Raw genomic sequence first — 15724 nt, 5'->3', positions numbered from 1 at the left:
AAAAAGAATAAAATTGTTCCAGCTGCGTATCTTGAATTTTTGGTTTGGAAACTTTGACATTCAGTATCAAACCCATAGTAGTGACGACTTCTAGGCCTGGTTTGAGACACTGGTTTTTTCTGTTGCATTTTCTTTGCTAGTTTTGTATATTTGTGTGATCAGGCTGGCTTTGATTTCCTTACCATCTCCTTGAGAATTCATTTCTCTATTGCAGGACACACAGATGATTGCCTTGGAATATATTTGTTTTGCCATTGCTTTCTAGTGGAATAAGAACAATCTTAACCTCTGAGCCTAAACCTGTTAGAATCTCTCCGTGCCTTTTCTGCTTCTGTTGTTTTAGGGAAGTAACTCAGCCATGCATTAGCACAGGTTCTAGCTTCAGTAGAAGCATCCAAGATTTTTTCCATAGGCAGCTGAAACCGGTATAAACCTTTGATCATTGTACCTTGGTGCTCTTGCTGTTGCTGACTTCGATAAAATAATAATGGTAAAGCTGTAATTCCAGCTCAGGATAGTATCCATCCATTAGTTTTGTGGTGGCAGGAGGGACCAAGCCTTCCACATTCAGCCAGCCTTTTGGTGTAAAGGTAGATCTATGCAATTCAAGTGTGCTTCCACAAGTAGTATGAACCCCTATGTTTTTGCTTCAGTAAAAGATATAACCACTGAAATTTTCCTTGGCCATGGATCACAGTGACATTCCTTTCCTGATGGAAAGCATTGGTTCATTCAGGTAGCGTTCCCAGTTATTCCTTGGTCTGGTGACCCTCCTTCCAAACTCAAGAAGGACAATTCTGAAAGAAATTTGGAGAGAGCAGCTGCTTTGCTTTTGAAAACCACAACGTTACACAATCAGAACTAGACTTTCCAAGAATCTCTACTACTGTTTAGGCATCAATAAATAATAATTTTAAAAAAAGAATTGTGAAAAAAGTTGGAAAGAAATTATGATAATGTCACTTTGTTTAGAAGTTAAATACCTTATATTAACCCTGTGGGCACTAACCAAGTGCTGTTGGTTTCTCTCTGTCTTGGTTACTGTGCATCTAGTTGTCTAGATCTGTGGTGAAACGTGGATCATTAGTGATGCAGAAGTTTACATTCAGCTTCATCTGCATCATTCCTTTTCTGTTTAGAAATGTGACGTCAGAGAACTTTTGTAAGATAAAAGATAAGGATAAAGATAAGGATGAAATGTAAGACCTGTAGATGAAAATGATAAAGCCTTCTGAGTCAAAAGGTGTGAGAAATAACGCTCTTAAGATATTTTGGCTTTCAAGCATTTCTGTAGTCATGATTCTATTATGAACAAAACACAGAAGTTTGTGTTGTATGAATACTTTATTAATTCAATTTATGACTCTGAGTAGCTGAAAAGCTAGAAAACGTTGCAGTCCTTCCCTCCCTCCCTCCATCCCTCCCTTCCTTCCTTCCTGTTTTCTCATTATTGAGATTATGACCGCTACCTACTTTAAACACTTGAGAAAAATTGAATGTTGTGCCTCTTTTTAAAAAACAACAAAGAGTATATGTATATACACATCTATGTGAATGCTTCATTTTCGCAAATGCAATTGTACTAGTAAAGATTATATTGTTTGCTATACAGTAAGCGTTTGTATTTCATGCAGTTCTTTACTACAGATTTTTATCCCATCCTGACTAATAAATATCAAGGTACTTTCCACCCCAGCAATATTTCTTAGTATGACTGTTTTAAATAATATATCCCTATTTATTGCCATTTATTAAAATTACTAGCATTTTTATATGGAGTGGTTCTCTCTCATTGACTTTCCTGGGAAGGGTATGTTTTTTGTAGGTATGTGTTTCCATCTGTCAATGCTAGATGATGCCGAATTCAAGGAATGTTCCTTGTGTTTGAAACAGAAGGCAGTGAAGCTTTTGGCTAAAACTTAGTTTTTGTTGTGATTTTGTTTCATGATTTCTGATTGGCTTTGAGAGATCTCTGTCTGGTGTACCAAAAAGAAAAAAAAAGAGACCTTGTCATAGAAAACTGTGCCTCGGTGACAAGATGTGTGGGAGAGCAGAGGTGTCATTCAGCAGCTAGGTTGTAGTGCATATTGTGTTCAGTGGAGACAAATAAATGCTTTTGATTCCTGTTGAAAAAGGTGATACTGTCATGTGTGTTGCTGCAAAGATGCTCTGGAGCATTCAGTACCAGTTGAGCCTTGCAAAGAGCTGGGGGTGACTCCTGAAGGGTGGTACGACACGGCACTGGTCCCCGTGAAAGCTGATGAGGCCTATGCAACCTCACCTGAGAGGTCTCAGTGAGAGACTGAGTCACAAAGATGTGTGGAGAGGTCGGGGGTCCTGCTTAAGGAGCTAAGATGTGAGCTTCTGGTTCTGTATTGTATCTTAAAAGAAGGTTTTGTGGCAAACATTCTTTCATTAAACATGTTAAAGGTTTTTGTTCTCATCTCTCTTCAGAGGAGTAGTAAAATTTATGCTGCAGTGTCTTGGTGTCTCTTTCGTGTACATATATGTCTGTATGCAAGTTAAGAATGGTAGGGAGAAGAGGGACAAATAAGTCATGTGGAAAGCAATGGAACTCGTTTCAAATTATTTCCTATGGAAGCTGATTCTATAGTCTGGGAGTCGTCCAGAAAGGGAATATAGAGGAACATGGTTGTTATGGTTGTTACTGTGGAAGGCTCCTTCATGTCCAAGGAAAAGGGTCGTAAGAAACGGTTTCATCCTGAAATTTTTAGAGTTCCCAAGACTTAGCCTGTATCGTAGGCTTTATGCCCAGGTACAGTGCCTTTTGTAAGTCCAGTTGGAGTGAGGAGTAGTGGAGATTGCATTCCTCAGCACAATTTCTCTTACTTAAATGAAAATGGCAGAGAAAAAAAGAAGTGTGTTGTTACTGCAATGGGAACGTCTCTCAGAAGCAACATTGCCAAGAGTACTCTTAAAATAAGGATTGAAGTGACCATGTACTATTGCAGCAGCTGATATCTTTCAACATCAGTACATACATTGTTTTTCTTGATTGCTGCAAGAATATTAGGAGGAGTTTTTCAAGTAATAAGTGTTTCCAAAACTGGTTTCGTAATGTTATATATTCCTTATTTCTGAACCTTTAATGTTTTGCTGACTAGTCTAACGGAAGGGAAAGTTACTACAGTAGTTAGACAACAAGAAAAAGATGGCTGAAGGTAGTTAAAAGTGTTTCTATTGCTGTGATCAACATACAGTAAGAGTTACATAGACAGATGCATCAGGCACTACATTTCAAAGACTTAAATATGTAATCAGATGTGCCATTCATGCTTATAATTTACAATAAGAAATTTGTCAGAAATATACTGTGCCTCTAATAAAAAAGTGTATCCATTAAATTTAATAATGTAAGATCAGCTATTTTATTGCATGTTAGCCATTTGCAAAGCAGAATCTTATTCTACATTTTTAAATTACTCTGGTAGCATCAGGATCCATAACTCTTGGGTATCCTCATTTTTTTCTTCCCCCTCACTCATATTGTGAAGTTAATATGGAGGATGACACATGTTACAGTGTTCACATTCCAGTGTGCGATGAAACATGTTTAAAGCAGACCTAAAACTAGTAATGCATAAATTACAAACATCACGATAATTGTAGTCTAGCACTCTTCCTATTTAGGTACTGGAAGTTATGTATCTGGAGAGAAGGTGAAAGAATAGTTTTCAATAACAGCTAGGTAAATAAGATTAAAATCTGTAGTTAAAACCACTTTTATGAGCAGTTAACCTCAGTATATATGAGTTTGTAAAGACTTCTGTTCAATGACCAAGTTAGCAGTGCATTATTTTCTTGCTGTAGTCAAGGGATGCATCGTGTAGTCGGTTTTGTCTTTCAAGCCATGTACCTCATGTCAGAAAGTAGATAACAATGGACAACAGTAGAAATAATATTTGTTAGATGTTTCTTGGAGCAGACAAAAGTATATATTGGTCTGCTTAAATGTGAAATTCCTAGTAAACATAGGCTGGTTAGTGTCTGTAGTTGGAAATCTTTAAGTGCTTCACAAACAGGAGTGAGTATTTGTTGTACGGAGGGGTTTGACTGAGGACACTGTTCCTCCCCAGGAACTGCTCTGAAAAAGGAGCTGAAATGCCAGTTAAGCATTTCCTTTACTGCCTGAAGCCTGAACGCTCCAGACTAAATTTGATGAGTTTACAAACTTAGTGCTTTTTTTTTTTTGCCCTTTTTTTTTTTCTTTTTTCCCCTGAGCAAGATAATAAGCTTGTAAACACCTTCACTGAGCTGGGACTGAATCAAGGTCTTCCCTTTTGTGAAACTAAGAGAAATGGCAGAAAATTCGAAGTGATGCTGCAATTGAAAGGGTAATCCAGATGAGCATTTACCTCTCATGTAGTTAGCCAGTATTTCAGCCAGTGCAGAGTGTGAGCTCACAGTGTCTGCATTAAACTCTCCTCTTTTCTTGTTGTCCTTGCACTGAAGCTAACTTCCCTTCCTGGTGACCTCTGGCTCACTGTCACTTTTATAGAAATATAGAATTAATTCCTTACATATTGTGGATTTTCTGCAGCAAGTGGCTCTTAAAGTACAATACTGAAATTCCAGCACCGCAGTTTTAATGGCTAAGCTTGCTGCTTCGGTGATGTGCAGCGACATTAAGTGATGGCACTGTCCCCAGGGTGGGCACCCCAGTGGCACTGTAGGAGACATTCTAAGCCTTTACTTTTTTTGGGAAAAAAAAAAAAACCAAAGTGCTGAGCAGAGCAGAGGAAGGAGAGCAGCTGGGGCAGCCCTGGGGCACCGTGGAGACCTGGCTAGTGGTGGCCACAGGCCACTGCTGAGGTGGTGGGGACAGCTGCGGGCCACCAGCACTGGGCAGCAACAGGGGTTCACCTGCATCTCCTGGGGCTTTGGCAGCTCCAAGACAGTTTCCTCTCTCCCACTGCAGTCTGTGTGCTACTGACACTGAAGGACGAAACGTTCATTTCTTTCCTCTTTTTACATCATTTAATGTTTTTTTTCTTTCCTTCTTTTTTTTTATTTTTTTTATTTTTTTTTAATTTCTGGGTGGCTTGTTAGAAAGAGTTTGACATTAGTTGGACTTGTGTCCCTTTACAGGCACAGGGAGAAGTATTAAAATTTCAAAACTGGGTCTTCTTAGAACAGGCTGTCACTCCTCTGATGCTGTTGATAATTTTTTAGCTTTTTTATAAATACCTTCTTTAAATGGAGGAAGTTTTGAAAAGGTAATTTTTGCATTTCTCACATGATCACGTCATCTGTCTATAGTAAGCTATTTATTAAAGAACATTTTTACTAAATATTGATTATAAAGCTAGACAAACGTAAAGCACTGTATCAGTACATTCTTGTATGAAACAGGATAGATGACTAAACAAATTCTCAAACATTTAAACAAATTATTTATACACGTAAGTAGGATTTGTTGCAAACAAGTGAAAATTGGTGCAATTTTAACTGAGTTGTTTGGTTTTTTTGTTATTTACTGAGCATTAATATCAGCTGCAACATTCTTGTTTAAAGATGCTGCTTTTCTTATGCTGGAGTAATGCAAGTGGCTTTATTATTACCTGGGTGTTTTACTTCTGATAACAGGGGATGTGATCACCTATACAAATACATAGATTTTTCTCAAATCTGATTTGATCATTCAATTCCCATTGTTACGTACAGATTAAAAAGAATTTTGCACTGGTAGGGGGTTCTAAAGCCTTGACATTGTTTTAATCTGATAACGAATGGCTTTAAGTTCGTGTTCTTTCAGTTGTTGGCAACAAATCTAAACCTGTGTTTTTTGGATTTATGAGGATAAGTCCTGCTTTGGCAATCTTGTAGATCCTCAAGAGAATAGTTAAACAGTGATTAATCATTGTTTCTTCACTGAGTGTGCAGAAAAGAATGGAAAAGCTGCATTTCACACTTCTGAAGCAATTAATCCCCATGATCTTAGCCAGGTTTGTCTTGTAGATAAGTTGGGATACAAAACTGTACCTAATTTATCAATGTATGCATGCCATAAAGTATAAAACACACAATTTATTTCATATCATTTATAGTCAAATGTAAAAAAAGAGTGACTTTGCCATATCCAAGAGTGTTTCTTACATTACCTTCATATAAACTAAGTACCAGAGATTACAATGGGATTCCTGTTTATTGTGCACATCTGGTGCAGTCACTATGCATTTTCTCATTCACTTGCTGGCATTTTTAGTGATTGTGGCATAAATCACCTTGCTAATCAGAAACATAAGTGACGGGAAGTCATCTCCTTTTTTTGAACAATGGGAAAAAACATATGGCTTCTTAGACAGGACTTGGCTGTTATGCTATTTATGTGGCATTATATTCTCTATTTAGAATTTCATATTAATTGCTGTGGTTTGATTGAAGGCATAGAATGCCCTGTGGTTTTGGTCAAAGTATTTGTTTTATAATCTGCTCATGATGCATTCCACACTCTTAATATCTGTTGTATTTGTGGATATCACAAATGGAACCAAACATGCAGGCTGTATTTTAAAATGTGATATAATGTTTTCAAACACTTTTTAATCAAATGAAATGAGTACTGTATGTTCCGAGTGACACCATATAATAGAATGTTATAAATTGTATGGCATAGTAAACAAGAGAAAGGAAATATTTGTTCTTATAGGGAACGTGAATGCTCTAAACTTCGGTTCCTGCACAGTGTCTGTCACTGGATTTACCACAGGATATATAAAACCAGTTGACGTTTGTGGGATTGTATGAAATCAGGCTAGGAGGGGAGACTGGTAGATTTTGTGAATAAAGTTTATTGATAATTTTGGTGCCCTTAAGATGATTTGTATAAAAATAGAAAAATAGAACAGCTTCAAAAAGCAATAGGATAGCACACCACCTTAATTCTTTTTGTAGTTGCTCTCTTTAAGTTTTCTACCGTTTCTTTTGTCATCTTACTTAGTGAAAGTATAACTTCACTACAAAATTTCAAATTTGGTGTATTAGTTTAACAGGACAGATTCTTCAGAATTACTCTAAAGTATGTCATTGCATCTACTAAGTGCCTTTAAATACCAAAGAAAAAAGGTTCCATCTCTTTCGAATATCTCACTGAATCTGATTTCCTAAATTTTTTTTTTTTTAGTTTTCATTCACAAAAACAAAACAAATCCAAACACACAGAAGAAAAATAAGAAACCCAAACCAAAACAACCAACCAGCTGACTAAAAAATCCCACCTAAAACACATGCACATAAACTTTCTGATTCAGTATTACTCTAACAGTTTTCACAGCCATTACTAAGTCTGGAACTGCTAGACTTAAAAAAACATTGACACCTTTCATGGTCTGACATCTCCCTGAATGGTCATTGACCTCTCCTCATGGACCTGCCGTGTGCTTACCTTGCCGCCTGCTGAAAGCAAAGATGAAGGGAGACCAGTGGTATTTTAAGTAAGATGTTCTTTACCCAGCAGCATTATAGCATGAGAACCTGTGGATTTAACTTAGCAAGTGTCGATGCTTCTTTCTGCTTGCAGGCTCCCTAAAAAACGTTTCAGTGGACCTTTATGTGCACCCTTGAGTAACCAGTTAAATTGAAGGCAGGTCTGATTTTCCTGGTGTGGTCCTAGGTTAACATTTTAGTTTGGATCAGGAATGTATCTTTGAAGCAGATTGTCCCCACTGTGCTTGTGTTCATACTGCAGAGTAGTGCCAGCATTGGGAAAATGTATTTCTTCTGGATTAATCTAAATCAGAAGTTCCTACCAGCAGCGTGTAAATGAACTACTTTTAAAACAGCTGCTAGTGGGCTTTTGGCACTGAACAGTCCAAATTAAAACCTCTTAAAAGATACATTGCCTGAACATTGGTCCTCAGCATTAACTATTTCTTCCTACCTGTCTGCCCCTATTGAGTAATTTCCAATGCTGACATAAATCCACCTTTTGTGAATCTCTTAGAAGTACCTAATGGAACTCAAACTGGTTTGTACAGATCTCGGGCTGATCATCAGGCCTGAATGGGTAACACATTTATCAGTGCATATTTTTTATTAAATTAAACAAATGGAGTTAGTGACATGAAGCTTAGTTACCATATTTAAATACTGAGTGACTTGTAAAATGATCTGGTCTTTGATGTTGTCCAGCAGTGAAACTCAGAGCTTATCATAAGGTGCAATGACAGAGAGCTAAGAGGGAAAGAACAAAAGGGATGCTCGGAAAATAGGGAGATAGAAAGGGATAAAGCTCTTGTATGTTAAATATAATTCAGTATTTTTCACAGAGAAAACTCTTGTAGAGCTGTAGTCTTTAAGGGAAAACTGTCTCATTCACTTGCATGAGTTGGCAGAGTTTTTTACTTCATGCTTTTGTGCCTGGCAATTTAGAAATTTTCTCTTGGAAAGAATTAGAAGATATATAAACTGTAGACTTACAGTTTAAAGCTCTTTTCAAAATGGATAATTGTAGAATTCCCTTATTTGCCCTAAAACCAAGCTTACTTTTGCCCATCACAATGTAAAAAAAAACATTATGCATATCGGACACATTTTAATGAGACATATTTTAAAATTCCTGTCAATGAGTTGCGAATTCATCAGCAGAAACAGTTTAGGAAGTTCACTTTCTTTGATAAATAGTCACAAACAACTCAGGAGAGGGTTAAAGACAGTGTTTAGATAAATTCATTCTCCTTCTAATGAGGAGGGTGGATAAAATAATTTACTTCATTTTAATACAGTTATTTAAAACTTAAATTTTGAGTTTACAACCATCTGTCTCAAGGGCTAAGCTCACTATAAACTATTATAATCATTTAAATAAATAGAGGAAAAAACAATCCGTTCAATATGTTGAATCAATATGTCATGCTTTGAATATCTATATAATTTTCCTCACATTAGGATCCGTGGCACATGTACAGTACAATATGGTCTATAAATAGGCCTGGAAAGAATACGGCTGTGTTTTGAACTGCAGGGGGAACAACAGCGCTCCCCAGAACTTGGTACTTAGTTTTGCCTACCAGCAGTCTCTCCCTCTAATCAGGGTGTGATTCAAAGCCTAACCAACTCTCATTAAAAGAAGGTAAATTTTAATGGCTGTGAGGTAGTGGAGCATATCTTTGTCATGACTTTTGTCCACCACAAGAAGTATATTCATGTGGTGTCTGCATTTGGTTCCCTGGTTGGGCTTGGAGAAAACTGTTTTTTTCCTGCTCTCATCAGCATGGTTTGGTGTTTCCACTTTGAAATGACTGAATTGTGCAGTGTTCCTGTCCAGTTAGCTTGGCCAAATGAATTAAGTGTGTGCGGCTAGAGGAGTCAATGCGTGTTTACAGCACCTAACGGAAGAGTGTATGTATGTTATATAGAGTACCTACTCTAATCACTTGGAAAATACAGACTGAAACATAAACTGTGGGCCCACCTAAAGCTAGATAGCTCAGGAGTACTGATGAAAAGAAACAAAGAGAAAATGATGGATGGACAGACATGGGTGAAATTCACAGAAGGAAGGCTCTAAAAGATATTTATAGTATCTAAGCTCCAAGTCAGCTTTGTCCAGGATTGAAGATGTTCATTGTTTTTACTGCCAAGGAATTATTTAATCATTTTTAAGTAGCTTCACAGACTGTATTATGAAAGTATGTTGAAGACATGGCTATTGTAAAAATAAGTGGCTTATAATATTTAAGAGATTCAGTACATTTAAAATGTAAATTTTGCTTACATAATACAAGTCAGGTCTAAAGCTCTGTGTAAAGAACAATATCAGGGTCTGTGTAACTGAAAATACCAGCTTATTGTAAACTGCCCTTGTACTTTTGTCGTGGGTAAAGAGTAAAAATATAACTGTATGATAGGAATGAGACAAAAGATAGCAGTGAAGGAGCAGCGGAAGCACAGTAGGTCCTGAAGCATATTCTGGGACTCCAGTCTATGAACTACGTAAATTCAGAAGCTGCCATGTTCCGAGTTACAGAATGAGAAATCCCTTGGGGGTTTGTAGTGACATCATGAGAAATAGCTCATGAGGTTTGGTTTTGATGTCACTTGAATCCTCTGATGAAGTCATGGCCTGGTAATTTATCTGTCATTTGTATTTATACTGAAAATAAAATTCTTAAGGTTAAATGGATGGATAACATTTCATTATCTTCTGTTCCTCACTTGTAAAAGTAACATACCCTCTCAAAGATACTTAAAAAGGAAAATGCACTACTTGTCTTAACATTATGTCTTGCTTTTCTGCAGTTGAATCTAAATTAGAGCAAGTGTAATGTATTTCTGTTGTGTGAAAGGAGAACATTAGGATTAGAAGAGAATATTGACGATCAAGAAAGCTGGATTCTTGTTTCATGTATATCACTGACTCAAGCCACAAGAGCCTGTAAAAGCCAACTCCTGACCAAAAACGTACTGAAATCTTTGTACACACTCCCTTAAGTTCCACATGAACACAGAAAAGTATAGCGTTCCATATACGTGGAGTATTTTACACCGTTGAAGCCTTGACATATGGTTGTGGGTGTCACCCAGCATCCTTGTGCCTCACTTTCTGTATCCATAAGATGAAGAAAATGCTTTGCAAGTAGGTTCGACTCAGCAGTATTTGGAAAGCATTGTGGTTTGCATACAAAACAGAGATTTTTTTTCTAAAATATTGAAGTCTGTTGTTGAGTGGTCAGCACTGTTAAACACCTGACATCTGAGTACTGGTCAGAATGCAAATATTCCAAATACCTATGTTAGTGTACTTTTTAGATTTCTAATACAATAATGTTAATATCCATTGTGGTGCATTAATTTGAGATAAATTTTAGCCACTTGCACACTTGGAACCTTTTAATGTTGTTTTGTGTAATGCTGGTCTCCATTTTCTTCATATTTCTGTCTCTTAGATGTTAGTATTTAAGAAAATCTGAATCATCTTATTCAGTTAGATGAAATACCTGTTTTTTTCACCATTTTGTTTTGCTAGACAGCTTGGGCAAATTGCATATTTTTCCTCTTAAGTTTTTCAAGTAAGGAGAATGTAAGAATAGCTTAACTTTTCTAGACGTTCTTTAGTTTCTTCAGCAGCAAAAATACGCATTTGTTTATCCAGATCTATTCAGACTTATGCATGCTAAGACCCATTGAAAGCTGAAGTCTCTATGTAATTTATTTTCACTGTGTAGTGTAAACTGCTGTGCTGTATATACATTTTATATTTATGTCAGGAAAGGGTTGCAGAGGGGTACTTTAAAACCACCTTTTCGGCTCTAAATAGCTATTGTGTACATATGGTAAGGTACTGCTGCTTAACAATTAGTAACTGCTTTGATGAAACTAAATTACATGTTTAAGTTCCCATCAGGAAGTCGCTTCACATATCTGTATTAATGTATTCAAGGCTCGAGAAGGAAAGTTAATTTTCCAGCTTAAATATTTAATTCAAGCTTAAAATTTAGTCTGTAATTAGAGCTCCCAAATGGCAGGAACATGGAGTATTTGTCCATTTTAATTAGATTGTTGTTTACCTATTAATTATATATCATATCTTGTCATATAGTTTTGATGGTAACAGATGGTGCTAGGAGTTAGTAAGGGTTTGAACAAAATAAGATTTCACATGATTTATTAAGTTGCACTTTATTAGTGAGTGGTCTGCTTTCGTCAGGTTATTCTGTGGAATAAAAAGTTTGAAACGTTTCACTAATTTTGTTGATTACTCTGTATATGCTGTATGGAAATATTGAGTTTAACTCCAAAAGGTGCATTCTTTATGTTTAGAAGAAGACATAATGCTTCTTCTGTTTCTCTAAAGTTAGAATCCATTAGACTACCCACGTGATGGTAACCTGACATTTTTTTCTTTTTTTCTATATGTTGTAGATAAGATTTTTCAAGAGCAACGTCTCTTTTATCTGCAAAAAGTACTGTCTGGAGCAGTTGTTTCAGAGGGGAAAGACCTGACTGAGTTGTAAAAATGTTGACTTCTGCACAAAATCTGTGGTTTCAAAGGGCTGAAAATCCCAGGAAATCAATTCATTGACTGTTGGTTTTAAAATACGTGTGTGTATACACATATGCGCCTCTACCACACCCAGCAAGCATTTAAATGTGAAAGCTAACAGAGCTTTTTCAGAATTCTGTAGTTCTGGAGAAATCATATGATATGTCTTCACCCAATATGTGAGTACTTTTCCAGTTCTTTGTTAATATTTACTGGTGACACGGCATTACCTTCATCACACAACCATATCTTACTAGGTTCATTAGTTCTGTATGCAAAGTGTCTGTCCGCTTAAGGATGTTTTAATGGAATTAGTGCAGGGCAGTCCACATTGTAAGGCATGCACACACATATGTAAATCATACCTTGTGATATTTTGGGGTTCTCATTTAAATATTCCCTTTTAAGACGTGAGAGAAAAGAAAAATAAAGTGAGAATAAGGGAAACCTCTTCTGAATTTTGAAAGATTAAAAAGAGAGAGAGAGAAGGATGGAAGAATTCTTCAAAGAAAAAGTCTCTATTGGAATTTTTGGGGTTCCTGAGAAAGAACAGGAAATGCAAGTAGATACATGACTCAAGTGAAACAGGGAAAAAGTTAAGAAGGTACGTAAGTAAACAAGATTGTATAGTACAAGTTGAAGCAAGTATATGTGGGGTCTAAAAAAAAAAAAAAGAGGCTTGAAACAGGTAAAGATTCAGTAGATGTGCGCATGAGCTGTTGCATGAACCATGTTGGAAATGGAAGTGGCTTTATCTATGGAGATTCTGCACAGTGAAACTAATCAGCAATGGAGCTTAGCAGCGTGGTGGTTGTTGGTCATTAAGTACTGATTTGGGAGTATTTGAGCTTTTAAATCCACTTTATCATAGATCATTTGAACTATTCTGGTTTCGTTCACTGGAGGGGAGAGAGGAGAGACAGGTTTCTGAAGTCCAGGTCAGTTCATAAGCTCTGTCTTACAAAGCAAAGTAACTACATCTTTTTCTTTGTGACAGACTGGTCTTTCTGTTTTCTCTGGTTGCTTTTTTGGGACCGTGATAGCTTAATCCCTTTGGGGTATAATATACCTGAATAAATGAAGATCCTTTTCCTGTAATCCCCTTTTTTTTTTTTTAAATCTAATTATATACTTCTGTCTTCCTTCTTCCTTCCTTTTGTCCCCTTGCCAAGTGAAAAAAACATGCACGATCATCAGAACTGTACCTGCTTCTTGACATTGACCATGGCTCCAAGGAAATTGTAAGAGTCAGAGTTTCGCTAGTGAAAAGTAGGCAGATGGCTGCAGTACACACACTGATTTCAAGGCTTGCTTCAGTGGGCGACTTGACAAACAGGAGATCTACGAAACTGCCTCCTTGTTCTGGGACTCACTTTGTCCGTGCACCAGCAGCAACAGATGCTTGATGCTGACACTAGTTCGTTTTTCTCCCCACGTAACTTTGGTCACATACTCTGAGTTGGGTTTACTGTGACCTCTCACTTGTTTCATAATTGTCCCCATCAGCATGGTTGCTACCTTAAAAAGTATTGATAAATATGCCTGTGTTCAAATCAACTGGAGGTGGGGTGAGTAGGGGGAGGTGTTTGGGAGTGTGTATGTATCTTGGACATGTTCCCAAGCCGAGGATCATTTTATCACCACCTACATCTAAAAAGAACCACTATGCTGAAATTGTGCAGTTTGATTAGCTAGGAAAAGCTAAGTGACTTGGCCTATTGCCTCTTGTATGTGTGAAAAGATTACCTTCTGAAAATGTGACCTTTTATCCTCTTTTGCTCAGATACTGGATTTTTCCCTATGATTTGTAGAACTGTGTTAATAACATAGAAAACTGCATTCAATTGTTAGCGGGTGAAATATAAGTGATTACAAAAACATTAACACAAGATAGTACTAGTAAAAATATTCTACTTGCTGAGCTTGCACCATCAGAATTTATTTATACATTTTATGCAAAAATACAGGGTTAATTTTTTTGTTCCTTTGACCCTGTATATCAAATGTGATAAAATATGCTATCCTGCAGCTAAAAGCAGATGGAAAAATAAATTGAAGAACAGCATTTAACTGCAGCCTTATCCTAGTTCATATAAAAATATTATAAAAATAAAACAGAGACATAACTGGGTCATTGAAATGTTCTTTAAGAAAGGCTGCTTATGCAACAAAATTACCCCATTTTCAAATACTGTGGTTTATAACATTCCTTAAAAAAAATAAATAAAAATTTTTAAAAAGGCTTCTGAAATATAGTAGCATGAATTTTCTTTTTAAAATAGTTTGTGCTCTTTGGAGTCAATCTTTCATTGAGAATTTTTGTTTGTTTCTTTTGGAACATAATAAAAGTAGTGTGTTTGCATTAAGGCTTTCTTACGGCCATTAGAGAGTTTTGAATCATCTCTTCCAGTTTATTGCGGTGCCTAGCAGGGCTTCAGCTTTGCTTGCTACCTTTCTTTGGAATATCAGTCCCGTTTATAGCTTCCAGAATAATTCTGGTTTTGTGTTTGACTTTATAAATGGGTTTTGAAGGAGAAGTGCAAAAACCATAGTACTGGTAAAATATGTTGTGGATGCTTTGATAGTGAGTGCAGCCAACAGTGACATACTGTCATTTCTCAGTTCTTGACCATTTCACCAGATCTACCTTAGGTGTCAGACTGAGGAGCACCGAATCTCCCCCACAAAGGCACCTGCTTCTCTCCTGGATTGTCTAAGCAGCTTCAGCATCTCATTTTAGTCTATAAAGTCTAATTTGACTTAGAAGTCTTAAAGCACCCTAAATTAGGCAGTGTGGATAACCCTGGGAGTGGAAATGTGAACACCAGCTAATCATGTAGGAGCATCAGAGTGAAGCTCACTGTTTATGCAGACAGGGGCTTCAAATAAGAGGAGTGGGATTCTTACCAAGAGAACTGCGAGAAGAAGCAGCAAGATTCATAGCAGATGAGTAATAAAATGGCATTCATCAAATAAGCAGCCTCTATCAGTGCGTGTATTAGAACAGACCTAGTTAGTTTATAGCACTGTGTGGGAGAAATGGCTCAACCTAAACTAATCATTTTGGAAATGTTAATGCTATTACATTTGTTTTCACATGTAAGGCACGGCTTTCTTGTTCATCAGGAAAGGTGCGATCCACACCATCCTGTGATGATGATTGAGCAAAACCGTACGGGGTAGGCATTGAAATACCAAAATGAAGAAACAATCTGCTGCCAGAGGATGGTTGTTCTCGAACAGAACAGTCAGGTTGCAATTCTTCTGGAAGGAAAACTTGTCTTTGCTGAATACAAGTGTACTTTGTTGTAATTCTCTAAGGGAATATGAAAAGCATATGATAAACCTTTAATACATGCTGTCAAATTGTCTACAAAAATGGCCCATGTGTTGAAAGAATAAGTATCATATAAGGAGACAAGTACATAAGAAAGAGACTTCTTTTCATCTCTAGTTCCCTTTTTCAGATTTAGCTCTTGCTGCCATAGCTAAGGAAGGTCAACATCTATATAAATGATTAGTAAGATTAGTCAAGAGCTGTTCTGAAACTGCCTACACGATTCTTGCATCCATGAAAGTTTTTTCCTGTGATTTTTTTTTTCTTCTCATTGACTTTAGTTCTGAGCTGGATTTATAGTGATCCTTTGCTCAGAAAGTGATGAGCATAATTTAATTTTGAATTCATCAGAGATGCACAGAAAGCTCAGATAGGTTACAGAG

The 15724-nt window shown here is 36.8% G+C and overlaps 1 protein-coding gene across 26 annotated transcripts in view; it reads left to right on the top strand.

The window, feature by feature from the left end:
- TBC1D5 (TBC1 domain family member 5) overlaps window positions 1–15724 on the top strand; it is a 315378-nt gene that overhangs the window by 81853 nt on the left and 217801 nt on the right. The window contains exon 1 of one of the 26 annotated variants that reach the window (XM_065051496.1): window positions 11884–12183. The exons of the other annotated variants lie outside the window; for them this stretch is intronic. The gene's annotated coding sequence lies outside the window, so the exon portion shown is untranslated. Of the gene's footprint in view, window positions 1–11883; window positions 12184–15724 lie in introns of those variants that run through there. 26 annotated transcript variants of the gene reach the window in all.

This window comes from Columba livia, chromosome 2 (genome assembly GCF_036013475.1).
Source record: "Columba livia isolate bColLiv1 breed racing homer chromosome 2, bColLiv1.pat.W.v2, whole genome shotgun sequence".
Taxonomy (NCBI): Eukaryota; Metazoa; Chordata; class Aves; order Columbiformes; family Columbidae; genus Columba; species Columba livia.
Note: the sequence above shows the minus strand (reverse complement) of the source record. Positions and strands in the feature narration are given on the sequence as shown.